The sequence below is a fragment of the Sorex fumeus genome, unplaced genomic scaffold (genome assembly GCF_029834395.1).
Source record: "Sorex fumeus unplaced genomic scaffold, SorFum_2.1 ptg000264l, whole genome shotgun sequence".
Classification (NCBI taxonomy): Eukaryota; Metazoa; Chordata; class Mammalia; order Eulipotyphla; family Soricidae; genus Sorex; species Sorex fumeus.
In genome coordinates this window covers 1,465,001-1,481,070 of record NW_026606321.1, presented here as the reverse complement: position 1 = coordinate 1,481,070, position 16,070 = coordinate 1,465,001, and the positions used below count along the sequence as shown (strand labels likewise).

The window sequence follows — 16,070 nt, the reverse complement described above, 5'->3', positions numbered from 1 at the left end:
ATAATTGGTATACACAAAATTGATTTGAGAGAGAAAATTAGCCTGTGAATCCTTTTGTAAGCAATTATGGTTTTTCAAATATTTGTAGGCACTCCAAGGAACCACGTATCAATAAATCATTAATAAGTTAATTAGAGAGCATCCTTACACAGTCATCAACTATGATCTCCCCCGAACTCCTGCTAAGAGGTGCTTTACTATCTGGGGCCTAATTGTCGCATGTATTTAAAAGTAATAAACATTGCTCCTTTATTTCTCACAGGCTGGATGAAGCTCATTCATCTGAATTAATGAGAAATACAGAGGTGTGCGCGTGTGTATGCAAGTATTTTGAAATTCCTGTGTTTTCCTTGTCTGAATTGTCCCTCTCCGTGGTCTTTGACAGGAATGATGACAGGGCCTTGCTGACAGGGCCAGACCAGAGCCAAACTCGGCAATGTTGTATACTGATGGGGCAGGGGGCAGAGGCCCCAAATCAAGGGAGTAGCAAAACACAAAATGTAGAAAATATGATTTCTAAAAAGCACACAGGCGGACAGTTATTGAAGTGCAGGCCAAGGATTTTTCCAGAGGGGAAAAATGTAAAAGTATAGCTGGAAGGACTGTCACATTTTAGGAGACCCAGAAATAAAGTGTCCCAGAACATATGAAGTACAGTTTGTCTTTGGCGTGTTCAAGGAGTCCTTGGGCAAGAGAGAGTTCTAATGAATGGTCTTGGAAGGAGGGAGGGAGGGAGGGAGGGAGGAAGGGAGGGAGGGAGGGAGGGAGGGAGGAAGGGAGGGAGGGAGGAGGAAGGAGGGAGGAAGTGAGAGAGGGAATGAGGGAGAAAGAAAGAAGGGAGGGAAGGAGAGAGGGAGGAACTGTGTCACAGAGACTAACACACACTTGCTTTAATTTTTTTTTACTTAAAAAAATCAATGAATGCTTCCAAATGTTTATATTAGTTAGCTTTAAAAAAAAAAGATAGAAAGCTAAAAATTGATGCAACCATTGAGGCAACCAGAGTGGGCTTGGGGATCAGAAGGGGGAGAAAGGAGATCAGGATCAGAATCCAGACTTCAGAAGGAGGATGAAGGGGGAGGGAGAAGGAGAATGAAGTAGCTGGGGGAGGAAGAAGCAGGGGCAGAGGCGGAGGAGAGAGGCTGGAGTGGATGGAGAGAGGATTGGAATAAACTGCGACTAAGACCAACCAGCCTGGCCCTCTTCCTTCCCTTGCCTGTCCATCGCCATCGACCTCCCCGGGGTGGGGGAAGAAGGGTGAGACTACCGAACGCGGGCGGCGGGAGAGACAGAGCCATCGCCGCTGTGCTGTGCTCCTTTTATAAGTTTACACAATCTAGGAGTCTCAATATTGGAGAGTCCCTTTATCAGTATGAACAGCTTGAAGGGAGAAACAGGGCAGACAACACAGAATAATGCACTCATTTCCTGTTCCATCCTTGTAGAGTTTGAAGAACAGGGCTAGAATTTCCCTCATTTAGTTATTAGTTCTTTTGTTTCTTTGTCTTGTTTTGGATGCTGGGGATCAAAGCATGTTATATGTTATATGTTCAAAGCATGTGTTCTACTACGAAGCTACATCCCCAGTCTATTTATTTGTTTGTCTTTATTCTTTAGTGTTATAACTACAGGCAACTCCCCCTTATAACTTCTCAAAGCATTCATTGAATTAAGCGAATATTTGTAAAATTCATTGCCAGAAAGCAAGTATACGAAGCTTCTTTCTTCTGGGCTTTACTTGTCCATAATGTTCATTTAATTTTTCTGTATCACTGTGAAGGAAGTTGCCTATATTCTTCAATATGAATCATAGAAAGAGTCAAAATCCAGCCAAAGTTGTAGATCCGGTTCAAGTTAAATAAAGCATTCTCCATTCTTAGCTTCATTATAGAAATGTAATGATCATTCCCTCCTTCCAGAATGAGCTTTCATTTTAAATGGAATTGTCAAAAGTTTTTGGGTGACTCATGGTCCATGTCTAGCAGTAACAGCTTTATTAATACTTAATAGTACTTGTGTCTCAGAAGACAGCAATACCTATTTCCCAAATTCCATGGGCAGAAGCTACCAGGTGTGTATACCATGTTCTCCATTTACTGCAGCATTATTTGAGCTTGCTTAAGTCGGTGTCACAATTGGGAATGTAATGAAGAGGTTTAATTTTTAAGCTACTTTGAGTGTGCATATTTTAACAAGATGTGATTTAAAATTCAGAGAAGCACAGATGGTTGATCAAGTGCAAGAATTGTGATGGGTGGAAGATCACATATGAAAGCTGAGCCCAATTACAAACATCAAATACCACTTGGATTAGCACTCACTGTATTGTTGTCTGGTTATTCTACAATAGAAGTTAATGACTGGTGACATTACAGTTCGTCAATACATCATCCACTTTATAAAAACTCATCCTCTCCACTTTCTTTCCTCCCTTTGGAGGCTAATGGTATAGGGTATGAGATATTCAGTAGCTTTTTTCCACTCACTCCACAGAATCTTTTCCAGATCCTTCCCTGCTTGAGACAAGTAATATGTATGGGAATTCCATTCTGGAATCACCCACATGCAAATCAGGATATGTAGTTCCCTTCTATTTATGGGGTCTCTGTCTCTGTTCTCTGTCTCCCTCTCTCTCGGCCTCTCTCTCTGCCTCTCGCTCTCTCTCTCTTCTCATGTTAAGTCTACAATCATCTCTTGCAGGTGAAATGCCTTAAATTTCTTTCTGAAAATTTCAACTCCTTTCTCCATCTTGTTTGCAATCCTGCACGCCCTTGAATATTCCCATCTGCAGATTTGGGCATTGCCCAGCCTTGAAATCATCAAAAAAGCCACAAGCATTCCCAGGTCAAAACTCACTCTTGAAGCTGCTCAGATTCCTCTCTTCTTCTGGACTGTGGACTTCCTGTCCGTCTGAGTGCTTCATCTTGTCTTGTGCAGTCCCCACCATGATGGGGAAGGGGACAAGGCTGCTCCTTCGAGCCCTGGGTCCTTGTGAGTCTACACGGGCAAACCTTTGACCTAGATTTATATAGTTGCTCATGAACCTTTAAGTCCAAATAAACATCTAACTGTCAAATTATTTGCCTTCTGTTTTCTGGGTCCTTGGCGATGTCCTTCAAAAATCAGCATCAATTATATATTAACTTCTGAACAAGTAATGTCTATGACCATGGCTCCTTTATAAATATAATTCAGTATGTTTGTAACACCAAGTATACAATAGTAACTAATGTAAATAATCCATTGCCAGTCAGACAAAAACCTAAAAACCCAACTGTCAAACAGAGAATCTGATACAGTGAAACTTTTAAATAACAGGAGTACTTATGTGAAGGGTATGAGGATGAGAGAAAGTAGGAGAAGAACACTTGCAGGTGGCAAGTTAGTTCTGAGCCATCTACAGAACCATAAGGTGTTTGCAGATGTGTGTGGGGTGGGCTTGTAAAGGAGAGGTGGTGAGTAGCAGTGCACATTATGTCAATTGGACCTATGGGTCGGGTCTTCTCTAATACAAGTCTTTCCTAAAGTAATCTAAAATCACATTGCATTAATTTCAGAATGAATTAATAAATACATAAACTAGTCAATCATCCCCTTCTATGAGTGTTTAGGCTACTCTCCTTCTCGTGTTTTTTACCCATTGGAATAGCTTCCTATTCTGAGTTCCTTTTCCGCGATCCAGGCGAGGAGTAATTTCTTGGTGTCATCTAAGGGTAAGTAGGAATACTACACCTGGGGCCAAATTGGAAGATACAGTTCATGCTCTATCTAGAGAGACAGCCTCCACTCCTCTGGGCCCATATTCCCATTGTCTTTTTACAGTCCTTGGTCCTGAGGCTCTGTCATTTGGCCACTTTCTATTCTCCCTGACCAGGCTGAAAAGCCATGGAGAACCTTATACTTTGTCTCCATACTCTGCACACTGAGGCATCAGAGAGAAGGAACACAGGAGAAGATGTTCAACATAATTAGCTGTTAGAGACAAGAAAACCAAAACCATAACCAGATACTAGATAGCAGCAATGGAAAGGACAGACCACAGAATCGGAACGGACGCGGAGAAACTGAAAGCCTCATTCTTTATTGTGCAGGAACATAAAACAGTGAGGTCACTTTGGTTAATGGGCCGGACGTTCTAGCTAACATGCTAAGATACTAAACACAGATTTACCTCTAACCCTGCTCTTCCCTGCCGAAGATAGATCCAGTAGAATGGAAGACACAAACAAGAACTTGAACACAAAGGTGCATAGTGGCATTATTCAGAGTAGGCAAATGTAGAAATAACTTAACTGCTGAAAAATGCACCACTGCATATAAGTGCCACATAATTTACTCAAAAGAATAAAAGAGGTGGGGAGTGAGTATGATGCTAACATAGACTAATACATGGATAACTTCCCCCCGAAATGCTAAATGCAAGAAGCCAGTCACAAAAGGCCACACAACATGCCATCTTATTTGTGTGAAATGTCCAGGATGGATAAATCTGTAGAGACAAAAAAAAAAAAAAGAGTAGTTCCCTCGGCCTGAGGAAGAGAGGAGGAATAATAGAAAATGACTCCCACTGCAATTCTTTTTGGTCTGTTTACAGCATTCAAAAATTAATGGAGTACTACGTAGCTGTTAGAAAAGATGAAGTCATGAAATTTACATACATGTGGTACTACATGGAAAGTATCATGTTAAGCGAAATGACTCAGAAAGAAAGGGATAAACATAGAAAGATTGCATTCATCTGGGGAACATAAAGTAACAAAATAGGAGACTAACACCCAAGAATGGCCGAGATTAGTACCAGGAATTTTACTCCATGGCTTGGAGGCCGGCTATACATGCTAGGGGGAAAGGCAGCTCAGATAGAGAAGGGAGCACCAAATAAAGGGTGTTGGGAGGATCCTCCCAGGATGGGAGAAGCATGCTGAAAGTAGACTATAGACCAAACATGATTGCCACCCGTTGCCTCTTTTGCAAACCACAACACCCAATAGGAGAGAGAGGACAAAAGGGAATGCCCTGCCACAGAGGCAGGGTAGGATGGGGGGGATGGGGGGTGGGAGGGATACTGGGACCCGTGGTGGTGGGAAATGGGCACTGGTGGAGGGATGGGTATTTGATCACTGTATAATTGAAACCCAAGCACAAAAATTTGTAAGTCTACAACTGTACCTCATGGTGTCTCACTAATAAAAAAAATTAAATTGTGTTGATGGATACAGAACTCTATGAATAGACTACAAATCACTGACCCTAAAACTTTAAATGGACAAGTTTCATAATAAAGTGAATATGGATGCCAATAAAGCTATATTTTTTAAGTAGAGAAAGAAGTGATTCCTGTGACTTTAGGTCAAACAAAGTAGCCGTTTTCGAACATAAGCACTAAGTACAACGCTCCTTAGCAAAAGACTCCCAAGGGCTGTGTTTATGTTAAATGTCCTTAGTCACCCACTCTGAGAACTCAATCTTGTATTTAATAATAAGTAAGAGGAATCATCCAGCTCAGAAAAAAAGACTATCCATAACAATACTTACGGATTTGCTAAGAATGAATGGGTCCCTGCCATGGAATGAAAATTAAATGTCGTTTGCAATATAGTTGCCTTAGGCGTAATTATACACCCTTCGTGATAATGATACGGAGGAGGAGGAAATGAACCGGGAGTTAGTAATTTCTGCCTTCCCGTTAGGAGCAACGTGAGGGGGAGAACGTGTCTTTCGAGCTGGGCGAGTCATCCTGGAACTTGGGAGCATTCGTCTACCCCCAAGTTGGGACAGGTCAGCTCTCAGGTGACACCTTCTTGTTCCTGTGCTTCACTGTGGGCAGAGCTTCCTCACCCTCTGCTCCTACTTTGTTAATCCTGCAGGCGCTGGCTCCTGCGGAACCAACCAGATGAGCCGCGCAAGCAGCCGCTGGACAGTTGCACTGGGCCTGGCTTGACTTCTGCTTCTCTGTGGCATCTGCTCTGCCCCTTACTGTGGCAGAGCTCCCTTCTGTCCCGTCTCCTCGGAGATGAGGTGATTCAGCTCAAGTAACATCAGAATGAGCCACTGAGATTGGAGATGTCCTGGACACTGCCAGGTTGCCCCCTGGGTTGTCCCCTTCAACCACCGTCTGGGTGGGAAGGAGTTGTTGGGTTGCTGTGCTGATTTCCTTGTCCCCTTCCTCTTGTGCCCTCTCTTTCCAGGGCCCTTCTTCCCAGGGACCACTCTGGGTCATCCGGAGAGTGTAGGTCTGCCTTAGACACCCCTGCTGATGAGATCACCTCCCAAGTTTTGTCTTGAGTCCTGAAGGCGTGGAGTGGACATGGTGCAGTCTGACTGGGCAGAGCGGGGAGGCTGGGGGACCTGATGGACAGTCCTACCTAGCTTCCCCAGAGCACAACAGAGACAAAAGTTGGGGTCAAGTACTCTGCTTTGCAACTGCCTGAATGCTGACGGCAGAGAATTTTAACCAAGCAGCGTGGCTCCACTGTAAATATGTTTTCTATCTCACAGCTGGGATCTGAATGCTTCTTGACAGTCGTTTTCCTAATCACTACATGATTTCCTTCCCACCCCTCTCTGCAGCTGTTACAAGTCCTCACCGCTTCTCCCAGCTCCCCACCTCCGCCCCTACCCACCTCTGCCCACAGCGGACTTCACCGTCAGGAGCAGGAACCAGACAGGTGATACCTCTTCTTTAGCTCAAAAGCCCTGCCCCTGCCTGATGTGGATCTCCCTGCTCTCCTGTCTCTCAGGGAAGAGCCCTAGCACCCCAAGGACCAGTACTTCAACCCTCAGAGGAGAAGTAGGTTAGCACAGAAAAGGGGTGGGAAAACTGATGACTCTCTCAGGAGCTGATGAAATCAGGGGCCTGGGACCCAGTTAGATGCCTGGTAGCAAATCTCGCTGCCACCCCTACCGCCCACTGTGGTGCTGGAGGTCCCAGCCCTCATCCTCATACCAGAGCCCTCAGCCATCAACATAGTTAGCCAAGTATCAATGTAGTTGGCCTGGGAGTCCCATCCCCACCCTCCAAACCCTGACCCAACCTCTGACCAAGTTTGCACTCTTGACCAAGTAGTAACCTCCCTGTGCTTCAGTTGTCATCAATAAATTAAACTGATAAGAGTACTGAGCAGTAGCAAGGATTCAGTCCATTTTAATTCATTTATCTGCATCAAGAACTGAAGGCAGCGCTTGCTACATCATAAGCCGTGTGCAGGTATTCACTGTTATCACCATTGTTTATTAATTTGAAGGTATACCATATTCCATGTGCTGATTCGGTCACGGTCCTCCCGTTATTCATCGATTTGCTCGAGCAGGCCCAGTAACGTGTCCATTTTGAGACTTGTTGTTACTGTGTTTGGCATATCGAATACGTCACAGGGAGCTTGCCAGGCTCTGCCGTGCGGGCGAGATACTCTCAGTAGCTTGCCGGGCTCTCCGAGAGGGGCGGAGGAATCGAACTCGGGTCGGCCATGTTGGCTGCGTGCAAGGCAAACGCCCTACCGCTGTGCTATCGCTCCAGCCCCCGACATATCGAATAGCACAGCGGCAGGGCATTAGCCTTGCACGCAGCCAACATGGCCGATCCGAGTGTGCTGTTAATGCGTAGGAAATACCACCGTGTGTTCCTGCCAATAGTAGTTCATTATTTGTCGGTCTTCCAAAGGAGACCATTAGGCAGCAGGTGTGTGGCTGACGTAGCTCAGTTCAACACCATCTCGGTCTAACATTGTTCAGTGAAATGCTGTTGTGTGAGGACCTGCTTACTTTAAGCATCATTTTGAGTCACCCTTTTGGCCGGGGGGGGGGGGGGGTAGAACTCAGGCACTGGGCACTTATCCTGCATGTATAAGGCTCTGGGTTCAATCCCCATCTCTGCAACCGAAAAGGGAGCCCGGGGGGAGAAGCAGCAATAACATTGAAGTGAAACCACGTTGTCCAAAAACCAACCACGTGCATCAGCCGCATCCACTGAGTGAACCGAACAAACAGGCTGTCCCACAGCCACCCACATGCCATGTTCCGGAAACCTCTAAGGACACTTCCACAGGGCAGCTCTGTGCGGAAATAACCCTTGCTCCTCGCCCCTAAAGACCCTCCAGAGTACTCTGGGTTCTGCCCTTCTTCCTGCTCCTCAGAGCCCCCTCCCCCAGTCCAGAGGCAGCAGGAGTAACCTAGGCCCCACGTCCCCCTTCTCTGGAGGACCATCTCTTGGATGAGATCTGGAAGAGCCCTGCCCGGACCAGTCTTGGTCTCCTCTCCCCACTGAGTCACACAGTGTCACCCATGTTCATTAATGCCACCCTGGGCCACCTCCTGCTCCAACTCCTCATGGGCGGAGTCCTGACATGCAGCTGCAGCTTGGCAGTTGGTGGCAGCTGTCACCCCTCCCCTTACTCCCCCTCTCCTCTACAGTCCCCTGACCTTTTTTTTGTGTTGTACAAATATTTATTGTGCAACTTATTAAAACTAATGGCTCTAGCAGAAATTCTGTGATTCCTTTAAAAAATTGAAATATTGAGAAGTCAACTAATATAAAAATAGAATAAAAATATAACAATAACTCTAGAATATTTGTCCTTCAAACTGGGACAAAATTGGAGGTCTCAGTATCAGCTTAACATTCAAATGATTTTTATGTATAAATGGTAATGCCCATCATATATAATTTTATTTTATTTTAAATTTTCATTAGTGAAACACCACGAGGTACAGTTGTAGACTTACAAATTCTTGTGCTTGGGTTTCAGTTATACAATGATCGAGTACCCATCCCTCCACCAGTGCCCATTCTCCACCACCACTAATCCCAGTATCCCCTGACCTTCTTACCTGCTCTCTCAGAACCAGACAGGTGATAGCCACTGTCTTCTTTCACTTGCAAAACTCGTGTCTGGACCACAAATGGTATGCTCACTTCCTTTTAAGAGAGCCCTCCCCCACCCCATCCCACCCCTTACAGTGCAACTCCTCTCTCTAAAACATTGCAAAGAGATAGGGGGGACTGGGGAGGTGGACAGAGAGTACAATGGTTAGGGCATGTGCTAGACCTAGGTTAGACTCATTCCTCAGAGTACAACCAGGTGCCAACCTGAAGGTCCCCAAGCACCTTCGGGTGTGTCTTGGGAGTTTCCCAAGCACTCCCCAGGGCTGAGGATCAAGGACACTATGCGGCCCAGGATGAGCCACCTCCTCAAGCCCCTGTACTGAACCACTGGCCTAGTTGGCTGGTTGCCTAGAATTGCTGATAGGCTTTAGATTTCCTGAGTATCTGTCCCCCAAAGGGAGAAGTAGGGACAATCCACATCAGCCTCTTCTTGATGACAAGTGATGGACACTTGCTTCAACTGGTGTAAGAAACTATTGTTACACCAAGCCTCCTCCATGGGAAGCTCATGCCCACCAGGAGGTCACAGGACTCTCGCCTTATCTGCCCTCCCCTAATCTCCACTCAAGCCCAAGAATAGCATCTCCAAGGCCCTTCCGGGTTCCCCATCAGTAGTTGCAGGCCCCTAAATACCAGCAAGTAGGAAACTGAAGTTCAGCTCGTCCCTCTCCTTTCTCCTCCCTAGTCTCTGGGTCTGTGGCAGCTTATCCCAGCAGAGCCGCAGTGATTGCCCTACTCATGCCCCCACCAAAATGATCACCCTTCATGCCACCACCCACCCTTCATGCAAACACCCACAGGCCTGTTGATGAGCTAACAGGGATGTCTTGGTCCCGGGGCTAGTCCCCATCACAACAGCTTCAAGCAGCCGTTACCCAATCTAAAGGGAGCTTTCCATGTGGTCTTTGCCCAGAGCCCACCTTTCGGAATATGGAATTGAGAAGCGGAAAGAATGACTCTTGAGGACACGCTTAAGGGTGCATCTCAGAAGACAGGATGGGGGGCTAGAGTGATAGCACAGTGAGTAGGGCATTTGCCTTGCACGTGGCCGACCTGGGTTCAATTCCCAACATCCCATATGATCTCCCAAGCACCGCCAGGAGTAATTCCTGAGTACAGAGCCTGGAATAACCCCTGTGCATCACCAGGTGTGACCCAAAAAGCAAAAAAAATAAAATAAAATAAAGAAAAGAAAACAGAACGACCTTCCCACAGCCGCTGCCTAACCCACCCACCCCGCCCTACCGATGCAAGCCAAGCAGCTAAAATTCATGAACATGTGGTCTCCCCTGAAAACCCCCAGGGTGCCCTCAGGAGGCGGGCGGGCCAAGTCCAGGCCCTGCTGAAGCCCCAGCAGCCACACGCATGGCCCACCACTGCTGTCATATCAACTACTCAACACCTCTCCTTCACTAACACTTTCTGCAGAGACACCAAATCACGAACAATGTCAGTACTCCAGTATCCAGGCTGAGATCTCTGGGTCCTCTCGGGCTTGGGGCAGGCAACCTTTCCCCAGTCCCCTGTACTTTGGGCCCAGAAACCACATCCAGCTCTCACAGTCACCACCTGTGTCAACTCACTGGCACAGATTACAGATTCCCGAGTCTCTGGACCACGTGGCCCAATTCCACAGTAATGAAATTCCAGTAGGAGCCCCCAGATTAAATGGGAGCTAACAAAGAAGCCGACTAAACTCAGCAAACAAAAACATAACACAGATGCCTCAACTAGCAACAAACAGCTGAGTAAATCCTCAGAGAAGGACTTAACAACCCCACGGTGAGATGTAATAATTTTCATAAATTTCCTTTTTTCGAATTATTTTTGATAATTTAATTGTCATGTATTTGTAGTAGGCAACATAAAATAAATTCCAGTGTGCCTGATAGGGGGGGCAGGCTTGAGGGGTGGTTTGAAAAACAGGCATAGTGGTAGAGGGAAGACTTCTCTGGTGGTGGGATTAGTGTTGGCACATCAAAAACCCAGAACAACTGAGGCAGGAACAACTGTATAAACACACTGTATAAACCACAGTATTTACAGATCAACAAAACTCAGCTACAACCACGAAACTTTGTAATGTGCCTGTCAAGTTGACAGGAGAGGATGGGCTGGGGTGGGGAGGGATTTCGGGTTACTGTTGGAGGGAAGTTGACACTGGTGATGGGATTGGTGTTGAAATTTACATGCCTAAAACTCAACTGTCAATAACTTTGCAAATTACAGTTCTTTAATTTTAAAAATGGGGGAAAGGGATGGGTGTTCAATCACTGTATACCTGAAATCCAAGAACAAAAATTTGTAAGTCTACAACTGTACCTCATGGTGTTTCGCTAATAAAAATTTAAGGGAAAAAAATTAAAATGGGGGAAAGAAAAAAACCCACAGTGTTTAAATAAACAATTTTATTTCATAAAAGAAAGATAGGACAGACAGAACGTGACAATAAATTGAGAGTCATGTCTAAAGTCAGCATTGAATATCATTTGTGGAGAAAGGGAGTGTGCTGTAACTTGAAGGATTCTCCCTGAAGATTTCATTTGAATTTATTCCCGGTTTTCCAGTAGCTTGGCAGCCACACCCACAAACGTCTCCTGGCGCCATGTAATCTCATCAACAGCCAAGATCCAGAGACTATAAAACAACAAAAGCCTCAGTCCCTCTCGGAGAGCCCAGCAAGCTACTGAGAGTACCCTCTGCACGGTAAGGGAAAGGTAAAGGTAAAGGTAAAGGTAAAGGTAAAGGTAAAGGTAAAGGTAAAGGTAAAGGTAAAGGTAAAGGTAAAGGCCCTCCCGTTGATCGTCGATTTGCTTGAGCGGGCCCAGTAACGTCTCCATTGGAGACTTTGTTGTTACTGTGTCTGGCATATCGAATACTCTCGGTAGCTTGCCGGGCTCTCCAAGAGGGGTGGAGGAATCGAACTTGGGTCGGCCATGTTGGCCGCTTGTAAGGCAAACGCCCTACCGCTGTGCTATCACTCCTGGCAAAGTTCCCCGTGGCGTATTCAATATGCCAAAAACAGTAACAGTAACGGGCCTCATTCCCCTGATCCTGAAAAAGCCCCCAATGTGCCATTGGGCTATGCTAGCACACTACAGGGACTAATGGAGACGTTACTGGTGCCCGCTTGAGCAAATTGATGAACAACGGGACAAGTGATACTAGTTATTTTTGTCTATAAGTGCTGATGATCAGCAACTACTCCAGCCTTCAAGCCTCAGAGTCCCTGTCTCATCTCTGTTCCTTTCAGTACACAATTAAACATGTTCTTGACCACCATCTACTGAATGTGTGTTTTCTCTTTCATTTCTACCACTTTCCTTTCTACTTCTGCTCCATTTTTCATAACCTAACCAATCTGAGTCATCATTAATTCCCACCCTGTGACTTACTGACTTTGTCAACAGTTTCATCATTGCTAAATCCCTCCGTTCTTTTCAGTTAGTTTTCTCCTTAATTTCTCGCCACTATTTAAATCTACCAACCATATTCTTCATCTTAAAATGATTCTTCCACTTGCAAGCCTCCATCCTCCTCTAGCTCCCCTTCAGTCTCACGCAAGTCCTTCTCCTTATTTCATCTATGAATTTTTCATCCTCCTCCCATCCCATCAAATGCTGTGCTCAAGATCCGTTTGGAGATTTTTCCTCTCTCTGCATCTGCCCCTGGGGTGATCTTCTCTAGTCTCATGACTTTATATAACCACTTTTATTTTTTAGGAGCAGTGCGAGTCAATATAATTTTTTTCAACTTAGGCTGAATTGTTCTCTCCTAGAGTACATGTTCAAATGACTTTTCCCCAGAGTACCTGCCTATGACCTTACTTTATTAGGTGTTTGCATATGACCCTAAGTTAATATATTCAAGTCATATGATGGGTCTCTAAATCCAGTGATTATACCTATATTTGGAGAGAAATATTGGAGACATACAGAGAGAGATGAACACCATATGAAAAAAGAAACAGAGGGCAGAGAGATGAATGCGTAGCCAAGGAATGTCAAGAACAGCTGGCAGCACCAGATGCTAAAAGAAAGTCATGGAACAGATTCTCCTCAGAGCTTCAGAGGGAGTGCGGTCCCCTGGCACTGTGGTTTCAGACCTTAAGTCTTCTGGAATTGTGAGAGAATGAACTTGTTTAGGATCATATGTGACAACAAACTATCAATGCATTAATATAGCTGGAACATTGATGGGTATGTTCCATATTTACTCTGTCCAATATGGTACCCATTATCCATAGTGCCATTGAAATGTCACCCATTTTTTTTGCTTTTTGGGTCACACCTGGTGGTGCTCAGGGGTTACTCCTGGCTTTGCACTCAGGAATCACTCCTGGCAATGCTCAGGGGACCATATGGGATGCTGGGAATAGAACCCAGGTCAGCTGCATGCAAGGCAAACACCCTACCCGCTGTACTATCACTCCAGCCCCGAAATGTCACCCATTTGACTGAAGAATTGCATTCAGGGACCAGAGCAATATACAGTGAATGCAATAGTATACTTGCCTTGCACATGGTCAACCCAGGTTCCCAGAGCCTGCCAGGGGTGATCCCTGAGCACCGACAAATGTGCCCCCCCCCAAAAAAAATAAAACAACTACATTTCAAAATGTATTTCCTTTCGATGTAAACCTAAACAGCAATGTGATGGTCACCATCTGGGACAGCACAACTCTAGACCCCTGTATCAGTAGCCTGCAGGGAAGTTCCTCTGGAACATTCCATTAAAAATGGAAGCTCACTCAATATGTTCACAACAAATGTCTTCTCCTCAGGATTGCTCCTCTGCCTCCCAACTCAGAAGAGATGCTTCCCTACGACCTCCAAACCCAAGAGTACCCTACGTTCCTCTCCACCCTGGGTCATGACATGCAGAGTTACCGGTCTATCTACCATTTCCACCTAGCCATCCAGCAAGACGGCTGGGGTCTGTGTGGAAAGTGATGACATGACCTACCCCCGTGACCCCTCTCTCGTGCTCCATTTGCCATTCACCCCTCACCCAAATCGCACTTCTCCTCATTAAATTCTTCTAGGGCTCATCTCCCTCAGGGAGCTACCCTAGCTCATCAGAACTAGACCATGTCCCTGTTTGGGATCTTATCATGCTGAGCGACCTGTTTTGTACTGAAGTCAGAAAGTGTGTGATCTTGTCAGGCTCAAGGACCCTGTTTTGTACTGGCATCCTGGATTTGTCGAGGATGGAGGCTGCCTCTAAGGCACTAAGCTCTGTGCCTGGCAAACGGTGAATGCCAAAAATGAATGAATGAGTGAAGCAATGAATGAGAAAGATGACACACTATGGGTTATCAGGGAAATCGGTAAGCACTGCTGCTAATTATGGCTACTAGAAAAAATAATACAAGTAGAGTAAAAATTTACTTTGGTGGCATAAAACTGAGATTAAGTATAGTTATTTTGTCAAATCTTAATATTTTAAAATTTTTTATTAGTGAGACATCATGAGGTACAGTTGTGCACTTACAAATTTTTGTGCTTGGGTTTCAATTATACAATGATCAAATACCCATCCCTCCACCAGTACCCATTTCCCACCACCACGGGTCCCAGTATCCCTCCCACCCCCCATCCCCCCATCCCACCCTGCTTCTGTGGCAGGGCATTCCCTTTTGTTCTCTCTCTCTTATTGGGTGTTGTGGTTTGCAAAAGAGGCAATGGGTGGCAATCATGTTTGGTCTATAGTCTACTTTCAGCATGCTTCTCCCATCCTGGGAGGATCCTCCCAACACCCTTTATTTGGTGCTCCCTTCTCTATCTGAGCTCCCTTTTCCCCTAGTATGTGTGGTTGGCCTCCCAGCCATGGAGCAAAATTCCTGGTACTAATCTCAGCCATTATTGATTTTTAGTCTCCTATTTTGTTACTTTATGTTCCCCAGATGAATGCAATCTTTCTATGTCTATCCCTTTGTTTCTGAGACATCTTATCATTTCATTCCTACGTTGGACAAACTGGCAGGCTACCGAATGTAACCTGCCCACACGGTAGAGTCTAGCAAACTCCCCGTGTCGTACCCAATATGCCAAATACCAGTAACAATGAAGGGTTTCATTCTCCTAACTCTGAAAGAGCCTTGAATATGGCACTTTTAAAAAAAAAAATCTCAGGGCTAGGACGAAGGAGATGTTACTGGGGCCTGCTCAAGACAATCGACGAATAACAGGATGGTTGTGATTGATTGATTGATGTTCCCCAGATGAATGCAATCTTTCTATGTCTATCCCTTTCTTTCTGAGTCATCAAATCTTAATTTTTAATGCCTAAGTGCCATGCAGTAAAGGCAAGTAGAGTTTTTTTTTAATTTTTATTAGTGAAACACCTTGAGGTACAGTTGTAGACTTACAAATTTTTGTGCTTGGGTTTCAATTATACAATGATCGAGTACCTCTTCCTCCACCAGTGCCCATTTTCCACCACCACTGATTCCAGTACCCCTCCCACCCCCCCCCCCCCATCTCCCCCATCCTACCCTGCCTTTGTGGCAGGGCATTCCCTTTTGTTCTCTCTCTCCTTTTGGGTACTGTGGTTTGCAAAAGAGGCATCGAGTGGCAATCATGTTCGGCCTATAGTCTACTTTCAGCATGCTTCTCCCATCCTGGGCGAATCACTTAACACCCTTTATTTGGTGCTCCCTTCTCTATCTGAGTTGCCTTTACCCCTAGAGTGCGCGCTGGCCTCCAAGCCATGGAGTAAACCTCCTGGTACTTATCTCGGCTATTCTTGGTATTAGTCTCCTATTTTATTACTTTATGTTCCTCAGATGAATGCAATCTTTCTATGTCTGTCCCTTTCTTTCTGACTCATTTCACTTAGCATGATACTTTCCATGTAGTACCACTTATATGTAAATTTCATGACTTTATCTTTTCTAACAGCTACATAGTACTCCATTGTGTAGATATACCAAAGTTTCTTTAACCAGTCATCTGTTCTCCGGCACTCAGGTTTTTTTTTCCAGATTCTGGCTAATGTAAACAGTACAGCAATGAACAAACAAGTGCAGATGTCACTCGACTATACCGTTTTGCCTCTCTGTGATATATTCCCAGGAGTGATATTGCTGGGTCAAATGGGAGTTCAATTTCTAATTTTTTGAGAATCGTCCATATTGTTTTCCAAAAGGGCTGAACCAGTCGGCATTCCCACCAGCAGTGAAGGAGTG

At 45.2% G+C, this 16,070-nt stretch overlaps 1 pseudogene; it reads left to right on the top strand.

Annotated features, from left to right (window-relative positions):
• Nucleotides 1–16,070, top strand: part of LOC130018381 (histone H3-7-like) — a 50,656-nt pseudogene that overhangs the window by 96 nt on the left and 34,490 nt on the right.